The following is a 25,496-nucleotide window of genomic DNA, read 5'->3' as shown; positions in this document are numbered from 1 at the left end:
AGATGTATATGTGATGGGTTGTTTATCATAGAAAGTTCTTGTTTGGGCATTTTGGAAATCGTCTTGATTGGTCTGGCAGGAGTTCCGAATCCTTTTCATTTCACGTGGAAAAGCCTACATTAGTCAAAAAAAGTTATTAGTTATTACAGAAGACACAAAAGTTGCCTCGTCAAAATTAGCGACGGGATTCCTTTACCCCCAACTCTTAAGTAGTCCGCTTTAAAGGAGTTTAGAAGTTAATGGTTGAGCCTCAAGGTAACATGAATATCTGAGATACAGGTTTTGCTGTTGGCTTATAAAAATTTAATTTACCTAATTTGTGTTCAGAGATAGCATAGAGTTAGTTCACTGTTTCTACATGCTATATTAATATTTTAAGCAAAGTGTTCAGAGGCATTTCAAGTCAAGCGTGGAGCATTGAAAATGAATTCCAGAGCCCCTTCTGGAAATAACAGACTGTACAGGTCAATAGTAACCTTCGCTTTCTTTCCCTGCTTTTCCACCTCGGAGGCCGTTACTACCTTTGCAGTTTGTAGAGTTCATAGCTACCCTGGCCTCCCCGAATTGAATGCTGCTCTTCCACATGCCCTGGTTGGCCTGCTCTCCCTTTCCTGGACACTGCGTACCTGGGCACACTGATTTGCATGAGCTAACCTGCTACCTCCCTCTCAGTGGGCATGTTTTATTTATTCCTAGAAAGATTTTACTAGGTTGATTTACAGTATTTTTGACATACAATCGGGGAGTCAGAATCATAGACTCCAAGGGCGGAAATCTAGTAAAAACACCGCACCTTCCTGGCCTGACGGTTGGCTCTGCCTGAGCTGACAGACTGAGGAGCTTGCCTCTGGTCTCTGTGCCCATCCTCATCCATGGTGAGTAAGTGCTCCTCAGGTGTCCTTCGCAGATGTCCCCAGTGTGCATTGCTGGCTTGACCGGGTGAGGGGAGGGGCTGGCCGGCCAGTGTTAAACCTGCTGGCTAGTGAGTCCTGTTTAGAATTGATCCTTAGGGAGATATATTGATGTCTTCATTGAAATAATGAATTTACTTTACAAACACATGAAAATATATCTGTACTTCTCCCTTTATTTTTGGTGTTTCAAGTCAGAACTGGAGCTTATTTTAATTGAGCCCGGTATTGGCATTATTCTTCCAATGTAGTTATAAAAAAAACCACGTGACTTTTTTTCCCTCCCTAGAATTTTTAAAAGTTAGACAAATTTATTATTTCAGAAGTAGAATCAGTCCGTGCAGTGTTGCTTATTTGGTAGATTTAATAGTACTTTTGTAGGAATAAGCACTGTCTGCGGATTCTGCTTTATGGGAAACATGGACTTTTGGTTATCTTTGTAGCTGATGTGAGTGAGTGTGAAAGTGCATTGAGTGTGAATGTGCAGGGGGGGGGTGTGGATGTGTGTGAGAGAACCGGTGAGAAGGGAGGAGTGTGAGGAGGTAGGGGATGTGGTATGGGCAGCCCCTAGGAACCACTGTCGTTTCTGTGAATTTCAGCAGAGGAACAGCAGTGGTCTGCTCTCGTGAAGGTGCTGCGGCTTCTGCCACTCCCGCGCCCACACACATGCTCAGGACGTGTTTGGTGCTCCTGCCGTGGTCTTCAGCCACGCTGACCAGGGGTTGCCGTTATGAATCCCTGTAGGGTGACTAGGAACAGAATTAACCCAGCAGTCCTGGGGCAGCCAGGAAGCCACTCAAGAGCATTATCCAAAGAAGGAGCAGTTACGTTTTACAAAGTTAGTCCGAGAGTCTGACCTAACCACAGAACGGACTTCTGAATCACATGCCACTGGCTTCCCCGTTGATCAGCCTGTGCCCTTGAAGCACCCACGGCCTTCTAAAGGGGTGCAAAACCTATCCCTGTTGGGGGCAAACGCTCATTAGTCATGTTGGCAGGGCGCTTACATCAATGACAGCTGTCCTAGAAATCCTGGTAATTCTCGCCATTTTCTCAGGGTTCCTGTTTCTTCTAAAGGATTTACTGCTTTTTATATTGGGGTGACATAGAGACCCAATCTAAATAAAAGAAAAATAGTTTTTTTCTTAAGCATGAATTGAAACCCTACTGGAAGGTTAAAGGAAAACCAGCAAAAAAAAGTTTAGTGATGGGAAAAGTAAAATAAAGGAATATAAACCTTTTTCTCGGTGATTGTGAAATGCTAGTAATTGTAATGGCCTTTTAAACAAAGTCCTGGGCAGGTTTCATCTAACTAGTTCAGTCTCTTTACAGCTCAAGCGCCGTGCTCATGGGATGGGATGGCCTGGCATTTTCTTTGTTCTGCAAGCTTCTGTCTAGTTGCACGCTTTCCTCTGCACTCAGAAGTGGTCACACAGCTAGTACCTGGGCTTTGGTCCTGTGCCCCATTGGGTTTTAGAGCTCATGGGTGGGCACTTTCAAAGGTTGACACTCCGTGTGTGTGCCGGCTGGTGGCTGCCATTGCCATGGTCATTGGTCCATCCATCCGTGTGTGCCGGCTGGTGGCTGCCATTGCCATGGTCATTGGTCCATCCATCTGTTTTTGTCTCTGTTGCTTCCCTTTCTTCCTCTTTTTTCCTCCAAACATTTCAGAAGTGCTTGGATTCCTGTAATAAGATTATTCACAAAAAGGAAATTAAAATATTTTGGATCCTATAGTAGTAGGTCGTACGGGTTGCTAGTTTCCGGGAGGTTCTTATGCTTCCTTTACAAAGCTCTGAGATTCAGGAATTTATAAATGAACAATTAAAAATGCACCAGGAACCAAGCAAATGTATTACATGAATTTTCTCTCCTGTCCAAAATTTCATGATTAAAGTAGAGCAAACAAACATATTTGTTATTGGTGCTGCGAGGTTGACTTCATTAACTTCCCAGCCATTATCGTGCTGCAGTTTGTACCTGATTGTGAGCTTTCCAGCCAAACATGCACATTCCAATGCATGTCCTTACAGATCTGTTTTCTTTCTTTTCTCAGCTAAGTATCTGCTCCAGAATAACATTCATACAGAGTTTTGTTTAAGCACACACAACGAAAAGGTATGGTTCAAAAACCTCGAACAGCATTTTAAGTAAGCATTTGCCTCTTAACACTGAACTTTAAAATAACACAAATTAAAAACTATGCTCCAAGTCTTCTATGGAAAAAAAAAAAAAGAAGACAAATTTGGTTTTTGTATATAAAGCATTTAGTACTCTTTACTCAGAAACCTAAATGTGTGATTCATGTGCCATACTTAGGTTTTTAGCTTTACTGTTATTTATTAAGCATAAATGACAAAAGAGAAGACATTTGATTTTCTGGATATTTGTTCAGTACAATAGTGATTAAGTGATCATTTTTGGAATCGGTGTCTTTTACATATAAAATGTGCACTAAGATATTTAGTGTTATTGTTTACTTAAAAAAATCTGGAAATATCCTAATATTTTAAGTTAAAAGCCCTAATAATCTGTTTGTTTCTGGTATTGATTTCTAAGCTATATGTTGTGTTTTATAAGTTAGAAAAGTTTTTTTAATATGGCTCTTTCAATGTTTTAAACATTCTCATTATCTTATAAAATTTTCTTCAATGACTTGTAAATGTCGACTTTTCAGTTTGAAGTGTTTTGTCTCATTTTCGGCCTATGGATATATGTTGAAGGAGCAAGCTGGTACTTTTTATTTAAAATTGTGCTTAATCAGTAGCATTCAGAATGTCAACAAAACAGCTATAATTTTTTTTTAAACTACAGAGTGGTATTCAGTTAACAGAACAACAGTTCTTTCGTATAAGTGCATCAGAGACAATTGAAGATGAGAAAACTACCATCCCCATATATAACTAATTTTTTCTGGGCACCAGTACAGAACCTGGTTTAAATTTCCATGCCAATTTACAACCCCCATACTGTACCAGGCAAGGTTAGTGGCTATTGAAAATACCACCAGGACAGAGCTATCTAGAGACACATTTGGTAGTGTGTTAACTGTACAAGAAAAGATACTGTACAATTGGCAAACAAATCTTACACAGCCTTACATGTCAGTTTTTTTCTTTAAAAGGAGTGAATGAGTACAGGGCGGTTAAATGCTTTATAGACAAGAAAAAAAAAAACCGTACCAGACCCAACTTAGTCATGGTCATCATCTTCTTCATCTTCATCCTCCTCGTCCTTCTTTTTCTTGCTTTTTTCAGCCTTGATGACTCCTTTTTTTTTTTTTTTTTTCTGCATCAGGCTCTCTTTTAACTCAATATGCAGCAGGCTCCTTTCCGTATTTATTTCTCCTTCAGCTTAGCCGCCGTCTTTCCACTGGCTGCTTGTTACCTGGGGCAGTGGGATTCCACATCTGTCCCAGCTTCCTCGCACCATCACCAGTGGACAGGCTGCGATGCTCTCCTTTGATTTTTGGGTGATCTCGGAACAAAACAAGAACAAGGCCGGCGGAGGCCCCTGGAAGACATTGGGATCCATGAACTTCTTTTTTGTGTCCCCTTTAGGGAACATACATTTCCGTTTCTTTCGGAACAGGCCGTGTCCTCCTTTGCTGTGTCGTCTTCACGTTTTCCTCTGTCTCTGAGCGCTTCTTGGAAAACTCTCAGAAGTTGCCTGAAGCATCTGGGGGCTGCTGCTTGTGCTCCTCCCGGCGACTTTGCGCACAGAAAGCGTATGATGACGCTTTGCCTCCTGGCTTGGTAGGGCCTCCTTTGCCCAAGTTTAGTTACTTTTTCTCAGCGAGCACAGAGCTGACCAGGGCCCGGCTCGCACTTGCCTGGGCGCTGTCTCTATGGAGCTCAGTGTACTGCAATGGCTGTGAGAGCTGGAGCCGGACGCAGCCTCCTCATCTCACCACTCTGTCTCATATTTGTTATTTGTGATTCCTCTGCTTTAAAAAAGAAAGAAGGAAAATAATAATAAACGCATGTAGGCCATGGTCTTGGGGATCTTTTATCAGATCTGATAGTTATTGGGAACTATCAACTTAAAGTGATAGACAGCTGAAATGTTTAGACTAATGGTGATGCAATATGAAACCGAAATTGATAGATTATTAATAACAGAGAGGAAGTTCCCTGTTCACTTTGATTCTTTCAAAAAGAAGGGCTTGATTTTTCTCTGCTTAAAATTTTTTTTTTTAATCCTCACCTGAGGATACATTTTCATTGATTTTGAGAGAAAGAGAGAGAGAGAGAGAGAGAGAGAGAGAGAGAGAGAGAGAAAGGGAGAGACATTAATGTGAAAGAGAAACATTGCTTGGCTGCCTCCCACATGCATTCCGACCAGGGATTGAATCTGCAATTTAGGAATGTGCCCTGGTTGGGATTGAACCTGCAAGCTTTTGGTTACAGGATGACACTCCGATCAATTGAACCACCTGACCACCTGGCCAGGGGCTTTTTTTGAGGTTTTCAAGGGAATAGTGGTATGAATGGTCTGTAAACAATAAGGAGATACTTTATTTTCCCCCTTGGACTTATGATTTGTTTTTAAACTGCCCAACACATAGTTGTTCATTGTGACGGTGATTTCTGTGGCCTCCAGGCTGGGAGTAAGGAGGCTTCATTCTGTGCAGTTCATACCATAGAGACAGTAGGTTGTGAGTTTTTGGGTTCTTGTCCCTTTAGGTGTTCCACCCTTCTTTTCTTGCCACGGCCCGTTTCCTGGCATGTGACAGTTGGAGGGAAAGGACTGTCAGATAAAACAGGTTTCACTCTGTAGGGTCCTGGTGAGGGGCACCCACAGGCTTTGATGTCAGAAAGCTGTGGATTGGGTTCTGGCAACACCAAGCATTAGCTCTGTGAGCGCGGGGAAAGTCACTTCTCACAGTCCCAGTTTCTTCATTTACTTACCAAGGTAAATAGTTCGACCCACTTCAAAAGCTCCCGGAAGAGTACGTGAGGCAATCGATGCCTGTACCATTCTAACAGCACCTCCCATGGTAAGATCTTAGCAAATGTCAGCCACTGTTCTTAGGAGAAATCGTGTGGATAAGTTAAATGTTATGAATCCAAACAAAAGGATTATTATTATTTTTTTTTTTTTGAAAATACACATTGGTTTTCAAATTAAGGAAAAATGTTTGGCAAAATCAGTTTTGAATTTGCTGGACTCTGAAAAATAGCTCAAGATGTTTCACAGATTCCAAATGTGACCAGATCTGCCTGTCTTATGAGATGTATCAAAGTTTCTCTACTTCCTGAGTGCCTTTTTTTAAGTCAGAAAATAGGGAAGATAATTTTCAGAGAATTTATTTTGATTTTTTTAACCTTGAAAACTAATGTTGATTATATGTCTTTGCATTAGAAACAGCCCACGCATGTCCCTTGTCTTGATTATTTTTCTTGATTATTTAAACTGTTTCCCTTCAGGTCAGCGATACCCATTCACAGAGTGGTTGTGCTGGATTAAAGTTAGATTTTATTCTTTTAAAAAGAGATTTAACATTTTAAACCAGTTAACTAATAACAAATAATCTGCTTCTCCTAAAAACCCTTGCTCTCTTGAGCTCCAAACTCACCTGTCCCTGAACCCCGGCAACCTCTGTATTCTTATTTGGGCTGAGTATATCGCCTTTTCTGTGGTCACCCAGGCTTGAAACCACACAGTCACCTTTGACCCCTTCCTCCCATGCTTCCCATGTACGAACCAGTTTTGAGGTCCTGGTAGATTTTCCTCTGTAATTACTCACCCATGTGTCCCGTAAGGACGGCTACTGCACTGTGCTATTTAAAACCTTACTACCTCATTCCTAGACAATTATGGTAAAGCAACCTTTATATCCCAGCAATTTTCAACCTTTTTCATCTCATGGCACACATACACTAATTACTAAAATTCCCTGGCACGCCAAAAATATATTCTTTGTTGATCTGACCGCGGATTTTGATTCACCGGATGGCTATTGTTGTGTTGGCTATTGTCATTTTTTTATTTGACAATCTAAGGGAAAAGAGGTCAGTGCCCCTGACTAAATAGTCAGGTATTGCATGTTGTAAGAATTCTTGCAGCTCCACGGTGCTCTCCAGTCACCTTGCGTTTGCTCTCTCCTATTCTCTTTCATCGCATTTGCCCCTGCCATATGCATCGGGTGCAAGTGCCGGGTGAGATCGCGGCGCATGGGAGCAAAGAATTTTCAGTAAGTACCAGAGGCACGCCCCGATGACAGTGACCGGTGCCCCACCTTGGTCTGGTACCCTCACTTACCTGTTCCACCATCCCACCATGGCCAATGCCCACCATGTTCCACACGCGCCCCCTGGTGGTCAGCACACATCATAGTGTCTGGTTGTTCCTCTGTTCGGTCTATTTGCATATTAGCCTTTTATTATATAGGATAGTAATAATGTCTACTGCATATAATTTGGTAGGATTTAATTCAATGTTAAATCTCACTCGTTTTGGGACAATATCATTTGTTAATAATCTGTACGTGGTTAAGCTGCAATCTGAGAGAATTAGTGGGGTTGGCTAATGGTCCTTAAAATGTGGTGGTCATCAGGATGTAGCTTAACAGGCAAGTTGACAATAGGAGCTGGGGTCAGGAAATAGTACTTCAAACCACTAGTCCTGAAATTGGCTTGAGTTTAGATTTAACGATTCAGTTACTTTTAGGGTGTACTTTGCATTCATTGTAGTTTCAGGTTGAAATCAGCCATTCTTTTTTTTAAATATATTTTATTGATTTTTTACAGAGAGGAAGGGAGAGAGATAGAGAGTTAGAAACATCGATCAGCTGCCTCCCGCACATCTCCTACTGGGGATGTGCCCGCAACCCAGGTACATGCCCCTGACCGGAATCGAACCTGGGACCTTTCAGTCCGCAGGCCGACGCTCCATCCACTGAGCCAAACCGGTTTCGGCAAATCAGCCATTCTTAAGGCTCCTTTTTTCTCTTGTATATAGCTATTGTGTTTTTACTCTAAAAAACACTTTTTGGGTGCTCAGATAAATCAGGAAAAAGTAGATATTCCCAAACTTTATTTTCCTATTTTTTTTGTTGTTAATCATCACCTGAGGATATTTTTCCATTGATTTTTAGAGAGAGTGGAAAGGAGGGGGAGAGACAGAGAGAGAGAGAGACATCTATGTGAAGGGGGCCCATTTGATTAGTTGCCTCCCGCACGTGCCCAACCAGGGCAGGGGATTGAGCCTGCAACTGATTTATGAGGTGTGTGCCCTTGATCAGAATCGAACCCATGACCCTTCAGTTTGAGGACGGACACTCTCTTCACTGAGCCAAACCGGCCAGGGCTGTTTCCCAAACTTTGGAGTAAAAAGAAGCCACAGTATGATGTGTTCTGTTTGTGGAAAGTTTCTGGGTTGCCCTTCATTACTTGTGATCATGTGATGTGGATAATTCATATTTCCAGAAACAAACTGGTCAGAATCAGAAATAGCAACTGAAGAGTGGAAGCCCCGGGGGCAAAATAGTGCTTGTGGGAGGAGTCTCCCTCCAGGGAGGCAGTGCATGGCCTTCCATCCTTGCACCACTTTGAGCCCCCGGTTGGGAGAGAGAGGGGGAGAGAGAGAGAGAGAGAGAGAGAGAGAGAGAGAGATTGCTTTAACAGGGAGCTCACACCCTGAGAGCCTCGAGTATGTGCAGGCAGCACTGGGAAACATGAGGGTCCCAGGCAGAGGAGAAGGCGAGGTGAGGATGAAAGTAAAAACCTTCTCATCTTGTTTACATGGAAATCTTTCCAAGTAGATCAGTTGTAATTTTTATTTATTTAAAAAGAATTACAAACAACATAATTTATTCTTTTTGGTGTAGAGATCTATGAGTTTTGACAAATCCAAGAAGGCCTGTAACCACCACTGCAATCAAACAGAATAGTTTCCAGCACCTCTAAAATTTCAACAAATACTTATTTTTTAAACTCGGTATGGTAATACATGAAGTATGAGTCACCAGTAATATTAGAAAGCATTAGAACTACAGTTAGTATCTGACAGTATTTGACTTTGAGTTTTTAAAAAATTCATGATGCTTTAGGTCTTCTTAGCAGAACTTACTTGTTTTCCCCCCTTTCTATTTAAATAGGTCCTGTTGCATTCATTGCAACTAAAATATACTTGAAACGCTGCTCGGAAATATATAACCTAGTGTCTGCCAGTCTGAATCTTTTTTGTGTCCAATCAACATATTGTTTCCTTTTAGGCCAATTTAAAATGCCATTTTATACTTAAAACTACAAGGCAGCCATATTAATGAGGGCTTTTTTTGTTATTGTTTTGCTCCTATGAATTAATTGCACAAGAGGTAGGAATCAGAACATGTAATGCAGCTTAACCTAGAGGAAAGATATCAAAGGTTTTAAATATTCCTTCCTTTTTTTTTTTTTTATAACATTCTTTTCTGCTTTACTTTTATAGATAGGACTTCATTTCAGGCAGGGGACATTTATATATAAAAGTTATTCCTAGTCTGACTTAGGCTGCTGTTTTTTCCTTTCTTGCCTTTCCCCCCCTTTCTTTGACTCTTCTCTCTTCTATTTTTTTCCCCCCTTTAGTGCTAGAAAGTTGAGTTCCATCCCAATTATTAAATCTTAGGAGACCATTCCCACATGGTTCTGTAAATGGTAGCTTCATCCCGCCTTCTTTCATCTCTTCCTCTGCTCTCTGGCTTGACAAGTTGAAAAGGTCTGACTGTGCCACACAATGGTTTGATTGGTTTCTCTGGGGGAGACTTTCCCTGCCTCATCATTCGCCAGGCAGGTGGACCAGAAAGTCTCTTGATTCTTTTGTTGCCTCTCAAAGTCCGAGGTCTTTGACTGAATAAATCCGCCGTCATGGGATAATTTGCTAAAAGGGGACTGAAAGATGTGAGAGAAAAGCCTCGCGACTTGGGTGCTGCATTAATGAAATAACTGGGCCTTGGAGTTTGCAATTGAAAAATCACCAGGAATGCAATGGGTGGAGTCGGGCTTCTTTTATTTCCCATAATAAACTTTTAGTTCTGTCATTTAAAGCGTGCGTCTCCCTTTGCTCACCGGCTGGCCTGAGCGTGTTTGCGTTTGTACCCATGTTTTAAGGGGACAGCCCTGTCCAGCGGAATGCTGTTTGGGCGCTGTATCTAGTTAGTCATTAGATTATTACTAGTGGATGGAAAGAATTCCATATGACAGGACTAAGGTTGAGTTAACACAGGACGAAAAGTAATTTACAGATAGGCTGTCCCCAGCCATCTTTGTAGCCCCTGATAAGGTTTCATTTCAGAATGGATAGGCGACATTTCCACTTACCGGCCCATTCTGAGACACCTGTGATAACAGCTTCTGGATCCTAATTGAAATTGGTTTCAAAATGGATTTTCACTTTTCTCTGTCTGTGGAAAATATTGAATAGGCTCAGAGCTGCCACGGAGAACCCTGGGCCTTGGAAAATGGAGCGGGAAGCTAGGATCATCTTTCATAACAGTGTCGATGATATGACAGTTTTGTTATCTGTCTTATTAATGAAATCATTGATCACCTGATGAGGAAGATAATAAACTACGTTTCACCAGTGTTCACAAAGCTCATTTAGATTCGCATTACAAATAAGGAGGGGAAAAACCTAAACACCAATGGAACTACAGTAGTGAAGGTCAATTAAAACTTTTCATTCCCAAAGTGACCATTTCAGATCAGAACATCCTGGGTAATTGCAGTCTTAAGTATTTTAAAATTATGGAAGCCAACGTTATATTCAAGGAACTATCTTTTTTTTGGCCATGTGGGCTAACTAGCATTTTTAGTAAAGACTCATTAAGTGAATCAGAAGGAGAAGGGGAAGTTCTGAACTGTATCAGTGCTTTGTATTGGGGAGAATGGGGAAAAAATACCCACAGATGCTCTCTTCCCGCCCATGGGGAAGGGACCTGGGGCTCGCCCTGGTAGGTATGGGGGTGGGGAGTGGGTAAGGAAGACCAGATGGAAAGAAAAGTAGCATGTTGTCTACCCCTCTCTCAAAGTGCTCTGGGAATCCTAGTAAGAACGGAATTGGGTTTGGATTTAAAGAGGTGGCTCTATTGTTTGGTGTCCGGCTGCTCTGGAATGCGCTCTCTGTGGCTCTCCAAGGAGAGAAGGAGATGCTGACGACCTCTCATGTTTCATGGTGAATTGTATTCCTAGGTGTTTCTCTCTTCTCAGTGCCAGCCAGGATCAGTCCAGTCCCATCTGAGCTTTAAAGAGGAGCTGTGATCAAAGGCTCTAATGATGTCACTGATCTCTGGTGATTGATTAGGACCATAAGTTCTGGAGAATTCTGCCTTTTCTTATAATGTCGAATTCATTGGTGTCTACCATTAGGGTAGCTAACTCTTAATCCACAAAATTACAAAAATAAATGGTATACAAAATACTATATTTTTCAACTGGATCTATGTCTATTTTTAAGTTTATTGGAGCCATGCCTGCATTTCATAAGCAACCTTTCTCTTTAAGTATGTTGCAAAGAAATATGATTTTTTATATAAATGGGTTAAGCATTTTGGAATTCTACATAAAAATGGGACAATGTACAGCAGTGAAAACATTTACATTATTTCCAAAACAGTTTAATCATATACAGGTAGTTATGCGTTAGGTAATCTAAATGCTGTATTACCTTGGAAATTTATGACTTTAGGACTTTAAAAACCCTTTCGATTATTTTTATGGAACTTTTTAACATTTTCCCTGTGCCATTCAAAAATAAAAACAAGTGTGTTCTCTAACAAGAGGTGGCAAATCCTCCACCTGGGGAAGATGCACCTTGGAAGGAAATAATAAAAAACAGGAAAGAGCAAGAGATCTCTTTCTGGAAGCACTCTTGATGCGCTGTAGCTATTGGCTCACATCCGCCTAGAGTAGGGATTGATTGCAGAGGCATGGGAGCAAATTCTGTTTTGGAAGGCATGTAGATCAGGAAAGAAAAGTTGAATGGAAGATGGAGAAGGTAAATTATTATATAGTTATTGTTACCTTCTAGGGTTTGCTGTTGGTTGTCAAAGATTATTGCTTCAGGCTTGCTTATAGCTAATTCTTTTCACAGAAAACTTCATTTTGAGAAATGCCCTCTGAGTAGAACTGATAAATGCGTTTATGGTGTAGGGTGAGTATCTAAAGGGAGGAGATCATGCAAATGAGCCTTTGAGAGAAGATGGTGAGGCAATTATGAATACTCAGCTTTAATGGACGTCAAAGACTCTCCTTTCTCAGAATATTTTTGTTCTATTGGCAGTGATAAGAGAAATAATCCCCGGGCCTTGCCTATAACTGAAAAAGAACTCCCAGAAAGAATACAACAGTGTCATGATTAAAATAATGGAACTTCCAGTAAGGAAAACATTTTCGAATATTCAGTTGAAGATTTCTTCCAAGCATTTAAACACTGGAAAACACACAGTGGCCCATTTCACATTAAGTTAAAAGTCAAATCTGTCTTAAAAAAAACTAATGTTTCTAGGCTTGTTTTCAAATGCTGGCAAGTTTCAGAGCAGTAGAAAAATTCCTCTCCTATAAATGTTGACAGCAGTTCCGGTGGAGGCTAACAATGTTTTATAAATAGAGTTTACTTAGCAAAAACCATATGTATGCCTAGTGAAATAACCTCACATTTATTTATGTTTTGATTTATAGGAAACATGTGCCCCTTGACAAAGCCTTTGGGCTCTTTTCCGCAATTAAAAGGAATCATGCTTGAAAAAAATAGCTACCATCTTAATGGGAAACTTTTTCACATAAATTCAAAGCATTTTCTTTGATCAGTTTCACACACATTGAGAATATTTTCATCTACAGTTTGACTAAAAAAATGGGGTGAATTGGAAAAAAATGATGCTTATACATATATTCTCTCAAACATGTATCAGCATATATAACATATTGGTTGAAAATTGGGGGATCCCAGGATTAAAAAGGCTCGGTAATTAATATGAGAGAGGCCGTACGCAGTTTTGCAACAGGACAATTTCTATTGTTGCTTGTGACTAGTGCTGGTGTAGCATGAGGCCATATTCCTGTTTGGATTGCTGGTGGCTGTTTTTCTTTCATTTAGACTGAAGAGGGGGGATATGTCCTATATGTACCTGTTGCTAAGCCTTCATCTGGCTATCTTGAAAAAAATCTATACCTTGATTGTCTTTCCAACAACAACAGATAATAAGAAAAGAGAGATAAGAAGGTTTTTTTGCAAATCTCTCTTTCCCTTTTTCTTTGTTTTTTAGAAGAAAAAATTCAGTTAAAAATAACAGCCTTCTGCTTATTACACTTTCAAAAAGTTTAAGGTTGGGAGAAAGTTGTTGGAAAGAAAAATCCTTTCTTACTTTAAGAAAGAAGTGGTTATATTAGCTGGGACCAGACTACAAAATATTGTTTTGTCACTATTCTAGACTAGACCAGTGGTCTTCACACTCCTGGGGTGGGGGGGTTGGGGGTGGGGTGGATCCAGGGGCAGGGAGCCAGTCATTGTTTAAATATAGAAACTTCATAATACATGGGTAAATTAGTGATACAAGTACACATCTCACATATATGTGCTAGTATAATTTTATACCTTGTTTTAATGTTTTAGGGGATAGTTCTTTTTATTTTTAAATATAAATAAGAGATATGTGCTTAAAAAGCAAGAGTTACATTTTTATAGACAATCGTCCTCGTGAAGGTGATGTTAGTTTCTAAGCTTTAGAACAGCCTGGCTCCTGCCTCCACAAAGTCAGGAACAAGTATCTTTTTCTTTAAACTAAAAATTTTTCAGTTACAGTTGACATTTAACATTATATTAGTTTTAGGTGTACAGTGCAGTGGTTAGACATTTATATACCTTACAAAGTGATGCTCCCGATAAGTCTAGTACTCATCTGGCACTATACATAGTTATTATAATATTATTGACTAAGAATATAGTCAATAATATTATAATAACTATGTAATAATATTATAATAACTATTTTACATCCCTGTGGCTATTTTGTAACTACTACCACTTTGTTTGTTTTGTTTTGTTAATCCTCACCCAAGGATATTTTTTTCATCAATGTTTTTTTAGAGAATGGAAGGGACCACAGAAAGAGAGAGAAAGAAACAGAGAAACAAAGAACTTATGTACTTATACGCATAGCCCAAGGACATGGGCAATAGGGTAGTGAAGACCTGGGGGAGGTGGGGGGTGGCTGGGCAGAGGTGGGGGAAGGGAGGGAAATGGGAGATATCTGTAATACTATCAATAATAAAAAAATATGTTTAAAAATCAAAAAAGAAAAGAACATCGATGTGAAAGACACACATCAATTGGTTGCCTCCCCCACACACCCTGACCAGGGCTGGGTATCGAACCTGCAACTCAGGTACATCTCCTTGACTGTGACTTGAACTCGTGACCCTTTGGTGTACAGGTCAATGCTCAATCTACTGAGAAACACAGGCCAGGGCCCAATTTGTATTTTTTAATTCATCTTTGTTCCCTTAGCCCCCCAATCCCCTTCCCATCTGGCAACTACCAGTTCAGGAACAAGTATCATTGAACGCGGTGGCAGCTACCTCAAGCCCAACATGGCAGCTAAGAGCAATGAACCATCTTGTTCAGTAGCAGTTCAGGAACCCTTGCGTTTCATGGACAGGTTTAGAAAATGGGCCAACCCCTTGAAATGATTTTATGCAGAGCTTTATGGGCATGTGCCTGTTCCCTCTTTGTTCAGCTTCTTAAATAGGTTCATGCCTTAGTATTTGCCAGAGCCACTGGTGTATGGATAGGGTTCGGAGCGCTAACTTTCTTCAGGAAAATATTGATTGAAGATTAGAGTGGCTCTATGAGAAGAGCACCTCTCAGTGATTAGGGACCATGAAACTGAATCTTTCTCATACAAAATGTGATGTGGTAACCACAGATGTAACCCAGCTTACTTTATAGAGGCTGCACATTAAGGATTCCAAAGATTCTGCTTGCATCTTACTTTATCTCTTTGAATGAAGAACTTGGGTTGATTTAAAGAGCTCTTCCCATCTTCCCCTCAAAAGCTGGCTCCATAACATTCACTTTAATTTCCCTAGGAATTTAGAAGAACATAAAATGACGGGAAAGATGTTAGCTAATAAGAGCAGCTTGAAAGGGATGAGTTAATGTAACTGAGTTTAGAAGGAAATCCACAATTTTCTGTAAAAGAGCTGTTGTACATTTACATGTGGAATACTATGCAGCAGTAAAAAAGAAGGACCTCTTACCTGTTGAAACAGCATGGAGGGACCTGGAGAGTATTATGCTAAGCAAAATAAGCCAGTGAGAGAAAGACAAGTATCACATGATCTCACTCACATAGGGAATCTAATGAACAAAATACACTGATGAACAAAATAGATCCAGAGACATAGAAGCATGGAACAGACTGCGGAATCCCAGAGGGAAGGCTGAGGTGGGAGGGTGGTTGGGAAGAGATTAACCAAAGAACTTGTATGCATATATGCATAACCCGTGGACATAGACAATAGGGTGTGAGGGCCTGGGGTAGGGGGGCCGGAGCAGGCTAGAAGAGGTCAATGGGGAAAAAAGGGGACATACGTAATACTTTCAACAATCAAGATTTTAAAAAATAATCATATGTCACATGTATGTCTATCTATCTTTGGTTAAAAACTACTGAAGATTTTGTTTAGGCCAAAATGTGGTCTTACATTGTTAAGTCAAAAACATTCTAGGCGTCTGGCTAGTGCGGCTCAGTGATTGTCAACCCGTGAACCAAGACGTCACTGGTTTTATTCCCTCCAGCCAGTCTGTTGATTTTTCTCTCCCATTGATGTTTCTAACTCTCTCATTCTTCCTTCCTCTCTCTCTGAAAATCAATAAAAACATCCTATATAATAAAAGGTTAATATGCAAATTGTCCCCTCAACCAGTAGTTTGACCAGGGGGTGGAGCTGGCCAGCCAACTGCCTGCGGCCCCTCCCCCCAGTGGTCCCGGCCCGATCGGGGCGGGCTGACTGGACCCCACTCGTGCACGAATTTGTGCACCAGGCCTCTAGTTTATATATAGTTTTTTATTTTAAACATTCCAAGTATTTTGGAGGGCAGTCTGTAGCTATCCATTTCAGGTGCAAATGCAGGAAGGTTTTTGCCCAGTTTTGACTAAATTGCTGATAATTACAGGTAGTTGCCACAAAAACAATAGATCTATTGAAATCTGGGATGTGTGTATCCTTGATTTGGACCTGGTGTCACACATCGCCAACCTAACTTCTGCACTTATCTCCTGGGAGTACATGGGCATAGTCTGTGTTTGGGAGTGCTAGGGGCATTTTGACATTTGTGTGACTAACTCTTCCCAGACCATGGCCCTCTTTTAAATTTCTTCAACATCCTCATAGAGTGCTCTGCATAGTTTTCTGTTTGGCATCTGGTTTGATGTAGTTATATTTCATCACAGCTTCACTGAGAGCTTTTGCAAATTTCTTTGATGCTAATTTAGTTGCTTTAACCTCTTTGGAGGGGAAAAAAGAAACAAAACCAGGAGTACAATAAACTTTGATTACCAGATTCCTAAACACTCAACCGCTCAAGTAACCCATACTTATCATTAGTTTTTGAGAATGGAATTTATAGGAGGAACCTGGGAAGCATTGTTACTGTTGCTGCTCAGATACAGAGGGAAGGGTGCAGAGCCAGAGGCCAGAAAACCCTTGTGGATTTGGATGAATGCTGCACTTCCCAGGACATCTTGAGAAGAGGCTGTAATTTTTAAGCAAGATGAGGTGCTGCGTTTTGCAGAAATTTTTAAAATAATGCCATTTAGAAAGCATTTCAGTGAAAATGGAACCTAAAGGAATACAAGGAATGAAGTGCACTTCTTCCTTAACCAGCTATCTAGACAGCCTACTCCCCATAGTATGAAACTTTAAAACTACCTATATTATCTCAGCTATACTCTCTCGTAAGCTTTTTTTTATTCTTTTTTTTTTTTTAAGTAATATGTGCTCATTGAGAAATCAAGAAATGCATAAAGAAAAGCCTGAACATGTCCAGGAATCTCACCTCCTAGTGTGAACCTTTGTTAAGATTTTGTTATATATTTAGTTTTTCTCTCCATTTTCTTGCCTACATGTTTGGGTAACCATATGGTGAGAGCATATTCCATATCATGTACTACTCTTCTCCAACTTCATGTTAATGGAAATGTCCAATCCTCTATCATTGGACATTTATGTTTTTCTTTTCTTTTTCCAATTGTAAATAAGGATGTGATGAAAATCGAAAAACAAAACAAAACCAAAACCAAAATCACCTTTACGTCTTAAATAAATCTTACCAAATTAGCTCCAAGAAATGAAGTAACTTATAGTTCCATGAGATGTTTATGAGTGTTCATTTCCAGGGATACTTGTCAACATTAGTGATATATTTTGAAGAAAATATGATAGGTGAAAATTTCACCTCGTTTTTAAAATTTTTAATAGAAATCCTATATAATAAAAGCCTAATATGCTAAGTGTCCGGTTGTCTGGTTGTCCATTCAACCAATCAAAGTGTAATCTGCTAATGATATGCTAAGGCCACTCAACTGCTCGCTATGATGAACACTGACCACCAGGGGGCAGAAAGTTGACCGGTCAACCAGTTGCCATGACGTGCACTGACCACTAGGAGGCAGATGCTTCCACCAGTAGGTTAGCTTGGTGCTGGGGTCTGGCCCATCGGGACTGAGTGAGACAGGCCGGACATTCCCTGGAACCCTTCCACGGGCCCCCCTGGTTAGCCAACCTCCCGCATCCCTCCCCGGCTTCGATCCTGCACTGGTATGGTCCCTTGACCTGGCCTGTGCCCTCTTGCAAGCAGTCCTGCTGAGGGCCCCCGAGTGCATGAATTTCATGCACTGGGCCTCTAGTATAATACAGAAAAAGTGCACATAACATATGTGAACAGCTTGGTGAATTTCCCTAAAGTGAACACATCATGTAAACAGCAGCCTGATCAAGAAGAAAGTACTACCAGTGCCTGGAAAGGCCCTCTCATTCCCTAGCCAGTTACTCCCTCCTGTTCCAGGGCTTGCTCTGTTCATGCTACTACCCATGGGCATTGGTGGTTTCCAGTGTTGGCTGTTAACCACCCAACACTGATGATAATTCCTAATAGTTTTAGCTGATGATAATCCCTAATAGTTTTCCCAGGTGGTTGTACAGTTTTGCTCCTCATTCTTGTCAACACTAGGTCCTTTCTATTATTTAATTCTGGTTTTAATTTGTCCTTGATGACTAAGTGTATTAAACATCTTTTTAGATATTTATTGATCATTTGGACATACTCCTTCGTGAGATATCCGTTGAAGTCTTTATTTTTTTATTTTTGAATTTTTTTATTTTTTGTTAATCCTAATCTGAGGATATTTTTTCCATTGATTTTTAGACAGAGTGGAAGGGAGGGGAAAAGACAGAGAGAGACATTTGAGTATGGGCTAAGGATCGAGCTTGCAACTGAGGTACATGCCCTTGACAGGAATCAAATCTGGGACCCTTCAGTCCCAGGGTAGACGATCCAACCACTGAGCAAAAAAACCTGCTAGGTCAATTTATTTTGATTTTTAATGACAGAAACAAAAAAGATCTAAAACCACAGTTTCTGGAAAGAACCACTTGTTCTTGCTTGTTTTGTACCTCTCTTGGGACTGAAACTTGGTCTCCCTTTGGGCCTTGTGTTTTAGAGCAGGCTCTCTGAAGCCATCCTTGTTGATGACAGGTTTGTCCAAGGGGGTATTCAGAAGAGTTCCTTGTGGGCATGGGGTGATTGTAGCTATAAACTTTGACAAAAGACTTGACCTTTGACCTCTTAACAATTTCTACTTTGGGGGATAGGAGTCAATTCTAGCCACCAGATCATGGCTGTGGGTATCTGAGGGGCCATTATCAATGTTCTCCAGGATGACACCTTTGTGACCGTCTGGGACCAGCACCACCTTCTAGGTTTTCATAAACTTGCCAATTTTAACAGCACCCACTTGAGCTTAAGCAGAAAAGGAAAGAACCATACTTCCTCTAACCTTTCACACCAGGGAAAAGGTGATCTCTGAAGTCTTTTTTTAAAATTTATCAATATATATACTAGAGGACTGGTGCATGAAATTCGTGCATGGGTGGGGGCGGGGGAATCCCTCAGCCCGACCTGCACCCTCTTGCAATCTGGGACCCCTCAGGGGATACCTGACTGCTGGTTTAGGCCCAATCATGCAGGGATCCCTGTGGGATTGGGCCTAAACCGGCAGTTGGACATCCCTCTTGCAATCTGGGACCCCTGTCTCCTAACCACTTGCCTGCCTGCCTGAGCACCTCTAACTGCTCTCCTGCCTGCCTGATCACCTCTAACCACTCATCTGCCTGCCTGATTGCACCTAACTGCCTCTGCCTCGGCCCCCGCCGCAGCGGCTTCATCCAGAAGAACGTCTGGAATGATGTCCAGGAGGTCGTTCTGCTGTCTGGTCTAATTAGCATATTACACTTTTATTATATATATAGTTAATCCTCACCCAATGATATTTTTTTCCATGGATTTTTAGAGTGGGAGATAAGTGGGGAGTGAGAGAGAGAGATAGAAAGGGAAGGAGGAAGAGAGAAACATTGATGTGAGAGACAGATCAATTGGCAATTGGTTGCCTCCCACACTTTTCCCCAGCTGGGGTCAAATGATTGTTTATTAGTTCTGTCACTGATTTGCCATGATACCTATGATATTGTGATTTATAAGAAATATGTAATTGGTCATTTAGAAGTCCAAAATCTGTTTCTCATATATATATTGGTCTTCCTCCATAATTCCTGGCTCACAGCTCCCAAAACTCTTGGAATTTCCTGAGTATTGAGTGATAAAGTTCTTTTGTTATGTTAATAAAGTGACTTTTGGAAAGCCCCTAAGGATGGGGGAGCTAGTTGCCAATGGAGCCAACCATTTGATTGGAGGGTTGGAACTTTCAAGTCCACTCCAGACCTGAGGGTTGCGGTGGGGAGGGTAGGCAGCAAAATCCCCAAGGCCCAGTGATTTAATCAGTCACGCCTTTGCAATGAAGCCTCCATAGAACCCAAAGGACAGGGTCCCCAGAGCCTGCTGGTTGGTGAGCACGTGGGGAAAGTGGCCCCCCGGAGAGGGCAAGGAAGCTCTGTCCCCTTTCCCCACACCTTATCCTATGCACCTCTTCCATCTGACTGTTCCTGAGTTACAGCCTTTTACAGTAAATCTGTGCTCTAGTAAGTAAAATGTTTCTCTGACTTAGGAGATGCTCTAGCAAATTAATTGAACCCGAAGATGGGGATCTGGGAACCCCTAGTATAGATAACAACCTGGATTTGCCACTGGTGTCTGAAGGGGGCAGGGGGCAGCCGAACCCTTAACCTGTGCCACCTGATGCTATCTCTAGGTAGACAGAGTCAGAATTAAGTTGAATTCTCATGCACCCTGCTGACTTATGGAGAATTGTTTGTTTTATGTGTAGGACCCTCCCCCCAACATCAGAACTTGAGTCTCAGAACACCAAAAAGAATGCCTATTTCTGATACTGCCCTGCCTGCATATATTTTGTAGCTTCTTTTTCTGAACTATTTTATCCTATTGACCTGTCTGTTCTTTAGCCAGTACTATCCTCTACCAGATGTTTTTAAACCTACACATTTTATCTGATGGTACACATTATCGTTTATTATTCTTCCGTTTTAAATGCCCCTTGGCTCTTTTTCAGTTTTTGTCTTCTAGGTGAACTTTAGGAACATCTTTCTGGAATTCTGTTGTTTATGAATTCATTTATATGTAGTAAAAGCATAAAAACATGGGTGGTTAACATCAGTTTCAGTAATAGTGTTTGTCTACGGAGGGTAGTAGGAAAAGAATAAGATGGGCGAGGGTTCACATGTACCTGTACCATGTTTGTTAAAGAGAAATATGGCACAATTTAATGTGTTAAGTCTGGGTGGTGGGTATCTCAATGTCGTTTATATTATTCTCTGACATCAGTCACGATTAAAAGCTGCCACTTCGGAATTTTGTTCGGAATTATATTCAGCCAGCTTAACCAGGCTGTGTTGTAATTACATTGGCTATGAGAAACAGTCTCAGTTGTTTTCTGCTGCATTCTCACATAGTTACTCTCTTCCCAGACATACATCAAAGTACACACAAATGCACACTCACTTTAGTGTCCTGCGTTCATATTCAGAAGTGATTTTTTTTAAAAATCTGTCACTTATAAGAAAACATGTAGGAAATAACAGTGGGGAGACCTAACAGGTGTTTGCTTTATATTCACCTTTTATACTTTAACATGTTCTGGAAGCAATTTAGTTTTTCTTTTGTCTTATCTGTCGTGAATTGAAAGGTTTAGGTACATCAATAAGTACTTGGGTTAATGTAAATACTGCTTGTATTCTCTCAGGAAAAACACTCTGGCCTGGTTTCTCTGCATTTTTATTAAGTCCCAGCAGCTGCTCTCCATATTCTTGGATAGTGGTGTTTTTTCTACTGAAATAATCAAAATGCAAGCGTCAAGAATTAGGAGTGGCTATTTGTTTCTTCTTGTTGTTATTGGAAGGCCATTGATGGCAACAGAAATGGCCAAAGGAATATTGGCACTCTTTTTTTCTTTAATATTTAAAACTTTTTAAATTGATTTTAGAGATAGAGAAAAAGGTACAGGGATAGAGAGAAACATTGACAAGAGAAAAACATCATTGATCTGATTGGCTGCCTACTGCACACCCCCTTGCTGGGGATTAAGCCCGAAAGCCAGGCATGTGCCCTGACTGGGAATTGAACCTTGACCTCTTGGTTCCTACATCAGTGCTCAACTACTGAGCCACACTGGCTGGGTGGCGCTCTTGTTGTTGATCTTAAGTTACCTTCACCTTGGAATAACCTTAGTTGACTAATGACTTGGAAGTTCTGTATTTAAGTTGATTCTGGTCTTGGCCAAATTAAAGAGAGAGGTCTGAGAAGGATATGCTATTGGTTCTGTGTGTGACATGTTGCTGTAATGCCGTGGTTCTCAACCTTTTGGCCCTTTAAATGCAGTTCCTCATGTTGTGACCCAACCATAAAATTATTTTCATTGCTACTTCATAACTGTAATGTTGCTACTGTTATGAATCGTCATGTAAATATCTGATATGCAGGATGGTCTTAGGTGACCCCTGTGAAAGGGTCTTTCGACAGCCAAAGGGGTCGTGACCCACAGGTTGAGAACCGCTGCTGTAATGCATGAGTATCAATTAGAACTCATAAAGATAAAATAATCACAAATGACTTTAAGAACTCCAAGTAGCAGAATACACATCCCTTTGAAGATAGGAAGTGTTGCCATCAAAGGTGTAATTCTATTAGTTTCTTAAGCCTCAACTTCATACACTTGAAATCATGCCCACAATCTACTGCCTAAAGCTTTTGGAAATAATTGAGAGACATTTGTTTATTTACTAAATTTCAGATCATCCAGCATTTTGCTGGCCTTTTGTCTGGGGAAATACACATTCACCATAGCAATGCCAATAAGTACAGAAAATTTGCCAGCCCACAGAGAAATTCGAACTTCCTTCTTTTTCCACAGGTGTGTCTTAGAGAAATTATGCATACAATAGAACTTTTCATGTCTAGACTCTTCCCAGGAGATTTCTGTCTATTAAGAACCTTTTCTTTTTTCTTAAGCATACTCAAATGGAACAAAGCTTAGGAAAAGATTGGGGACAGAATGCAGGAAAACGACATATAGAAAACCCTGAATCATTATCTTTTTCCAACTCTTTGCATCCAAATCCATGCCATTAGAAGTCTAAGGTTCACCCGGCTGACATGACTCAGTGGTTCAGCATCAACCTATGAACCAGGAGGTCACAGTTCAATTACAGTTAAGTCATATAACCAGGTTGTGGGCTCAATCCCCAGTGTGGGGCATTTAAAAGGCAGCCGATCAATGATTCTCTTTTTCATTGATGTTTCTATCTCTCTCTCCCTCTCCCTTCCTTTCTGAAATCAATATATATATATACACACACACACATATACACACACACACACACACATATATGTATATGTATATATACATACATATATATATATATATATATATATATATATATATATATAAATATATATAGTTCCTTTTTACTGATGTGCTGCCCATAGCCAACAAATACTACTGAGACTGCTAAATGTCAGACACTGTATCTGATTCAGAAGATTAATTAATGTGGGGCCTGCTTAAAAATACTTGCAATGGATGAGTAAACCCAAACTGCAGTACACTTGTTAGGTGCAGTATCATAGAAGAGGTAACACTTGAGTTAGACCTTTATCTTTAAACCTACTTTTTAAAAATAATACATTTTTATTGATTTCAGAGAGGGAGAGAGAGATAGAAACAACAGTGATGAGAGAGAAACATTGATTGGCTGCCTCCTGCATGCCCTCTACTGTGGTTTGAGCATGTAACTGGGCATGCGCCCTGACCTGACTGGGAATTGAACATGACCTTCTGGTTCATAGGTTGACACTCAACCACTGAGCCACACTGGCTGGACTTGAGTTAGATATTTTAACTAGGCCTGTTGGTCTAGCCTGGGGAGAGGATGGGATTGGATAAGGGACACAGAACCCCAGAAGATCTAGGAAATAGATTGGCTAGGGGTTGGACCCATCAGAAGCCGGGAAAGCTTGGGAAGTTGATCAGTTAGATTGAAGAAGCACCTTCCCAAGCCTGAGATAATAGGATCTGAGCCTAACAAAGCCGAAGGCCCCGTTCTCTCTCTCTCACTGGTAGCGTGCGCTTCTCCCCTCGGTTCTTGTGTTTTCTCTCCATCGCAACCATGTGGCCTTAGCGGCCATGCGGCTGCTTCAGGCAGGCTCCAGGCTGAGCCTGGGTATCGGAGACGGCTGGAACTGGACTGGGTTTTGAAATGGACTAAACTTTGGCATAGCATAGGATCTTTGGACAGTGGCCCTATTTCTGGTCTTGGTGAAGACTTTTTCCCATAGTTGGGATGGATGGAAATGAACACTGGGAACCCAGGGGCAGCCCTCCATTTCCACCCCAGTGAACGAAACCTCATCCTCCCACGCGTAAGTCTCATGAGTCTCCCGAAATGCTTTTCTCTTGACTCTGTGAAAGGACTACACTTCCACCGGCAACACTGGTTCTCTTCTTTTTTCTTATGTTAACAATGACGCAGTCACCACTTTGAGGATTTTGATGTACGGGCAAATACACATGTAAAATCCTAGAAATTGCTTCCTTGATAAATAGCTTAAAGAGGTGCGTGAGGATGAACATGAAGACATCTTTGTTTCCTTTGGTGAAATTAGGTTCAGTGTTTGTTAATTCATTAGTCATGACCATCTTATTAAACCCAATGAAGAGCTTCTTGTGGACAGCTTGGACGTCTGGGAAAGGGGGTTAGGAGCTAAAGAAAGAGTTGTTCTAGTTGAGGGGTGCTTCCAACCTGTGCCTTACGATCCCCTCACTGTTGCTATGGCCCAGAATTCATGTTGGGTTTTTCAGAGAAATTCATTGTGCTTATTCTGAGATGTCATTCTGTTCACTACAAATCATAGCCTGCCAGAACTGAATGGGGTCATCTAAATATTAAAAACACATATTGTAGATAAGGAAACTGAGGCTCAGAGAAGGGATTTTCTAGTCCATAGTTGGAACTCAAGCAGGACTATCCTCAGGCTCCTGTTTTCCTGGCCTCCTTACACTCAGAGCAGGAGGAGGGAGTGGGGCCATGGAAGGGGTGGTGTTACATTTTTGTGTCTTGAGTCAAAGATCAAGCATTGGCATATTTTGTAGTAAGTGACAAATGATCATTTCTGTTGGGTAAAGTTTCATTGCTAATCACTATTAAGCCACACACACACACACACACACACACATATAAAAGCCCAATATGCAAAGTGTCCCCTTGGGAGTTTGACCGACTGCTATGACGTGCACTGACCACAGCGGGCGGTGCAGAACAAAGGAAGGCCCTGGCTGGGGAAGGGAGGCCCTGGCTGGTGGCCGGCAGCCGGTAGTGGGCAGCCGGCCATGGCTAGGGACCCTACCCGTGCATGAATTTCATGCACTGGGCCTCTAGTATATATATTTGTATAAATGCTGAGCACGTGCCTCTGTTTTTGTATCCTTACACAGCATGCATGCTTTTCCTCTCTAAAATCTGTGTTCTTTTTTTTGCCATTGGATGGAAAACTGAAACATGTAATTCCGTCTTAACACAAACTGAAAAAGGACTACTTTGAAGTACAAACGAGAGTATCTGGAAGCACTTTATAAGGCACTAAAAAAGCTGAGTATAGAGCAGTTATAACGCACAGTATTGCTGGTGGCCAGGCTTTGCTAAGCTTTGGGTGTCAGAATGACGAGCTTGCTCTGTCCTATAGCTGTGGCAATAACATTTTCTGCCTCATGTCTAGCAAGTTTTGGACACGTGTTATTTCATAAATATTAGTTAATTCTAAAATGCTCGTTGTTGTCGTTCAAATCCTAGAGTGTGTAGACCTGGGAGTTCTTCTATCCTCGTAGGAATGGTTCATGTATTCATGCCTTTTAATCCC

At 41.1% G+C, this 25,496-nt stretch overlaps 1 protein-coding gene across 1 annotated transcript in view; it reads left to right on the top strand.

Annotated features, from left to right (window-relative positions):
• Positions 1-25,496, top strand: part of GLI3 (GLI family zinc finger 3) — a gene marked incomplete at its 5' end in the record, with an annotated part of 268,118 nt that overhangs the window by 406 nt on the left and 242,216 nt on the right. The gene's annotated exons all lie outside the window — the stretch shown is intronic.

Source organism: Myotis nattereri, assembly GCF_964212035.1.
Source record: "Myotis nattereri genome assembly, chromosome: 11".
NCBI classification, from domain to species: Eukaryota; Metazoa; Chordata; class Mammalia; order Chiroptera; family Vespertilionidae; genus Myotis; species Myotis nattereri.
The sequence above is the reverse complement of the archived record's forward strand: the minus strand, read 5'-3'. Positions and strand labels throughout refer to the sequence as shown.